Raw genomic sequence first — 373 nt, 5'->3', positions numbered from 1 at the left:
TTTAAGGACACATAATGAAATGTCTGAGGCTTCAATTCTATATAACAGTGTTTACAAAAACTTACGAGAATAAAATAGTGATGTACACATCAGAAAAATTCACATTCCAAAGTCCAAACTGATAACTATTAAACATTTTTAAGTCCCTACTCATCATTTATTTATTTTTCTTATTAAAGCCAATTTTCAAAATTTTTTAATATACTGATAATATTACTAATGAATGTAGTTACGTGTAATCGGAAGCGGTATTTCTACATATCAGTAGTATGAGCAATTGATTTTTTTTTAAATGTCTCCAAGTTATTTATAGCAACAACTCACATTGATTTATAATGAAATAATAATATTCGTGTAAGTTACACTTTTACAC

Source organism: Teleopsis dalmanni, chromosome 2 (genome assembly GCF_002237135.1).
Source record: "Teleopsis dalmanni isolate 2A chromosome 2, ASM223713v2, whole genome shotgun sequence".
Classification (NCBI taxonomy): Eukaryota; Metazoa; Arthropoda; class Insecta; order Diptera; family Diopsidae; genus Teleopsis; species Teleopsis dalmanni.
Note: the sequence above shows the minus strand (reverse complement) of the source record.